Here is a 573-nt window from a genome sequence, read left to right on the forward strand (position 1 = left end):
GTTATGCAAAAGTCTGTGTCTCGGCCTTATCTCTTGTGAGGCACTTTTCTCAATTCGGTCCTGGATTTAACATGGTGGATGCTCACGTGATCCGGAAAAGGAGATCAAAGGTGCCGACACAAAGTGGACCTACTGGTTATACTGTGCTTTCTGTGAGCGAGTATACAGTAAGAAGCAATAATGCTTGTTCTATATACTTTGGTATAGATAAATGCAGACAAGCGCGGTCGTCATTGGTGGCCAACTCTCATAGATGGCACACAAGTCTGCACCTATCTTACACCGAAGTACAAGCTTATTTTTGCTCCTAAGTGTACACTGAACAGCAATAATTCGAAGGGTCATAGAAGAGTGGTGAACTTACCGACGTTGAGTCGATAAAAACGAATCCTCGCATACGGAAATTCGGAAAAGACATTAGCAATAATTTTATTTCAGAAAATGAATAATACATAACCGATTTTCTCTTAGTTATACTTTTCTTTCTTTTTAGTTGAATTTGGATTAAGTATTTTTATTGTTAATTGTGTTTAAAAGTATGGATATTAAACATAATGAGAAAAATAGATCGGA

The sequence above is a fragment of the Wasmannia auropunctata genome, unplaced genomic scaffold (genome assembly GCF_000956235.1).
Source record: "Wasmannia auropunctata unplaced genomic scaffold, wasmannia.A_1.0 LD336106.1, whole genome shotgun sequence".
NCBI lineage: Eukaryota > Metazoa > Arthropoda > Insecta > Hymenoptera > Formicidae > Wasmannia > Wasmannia auropunctata.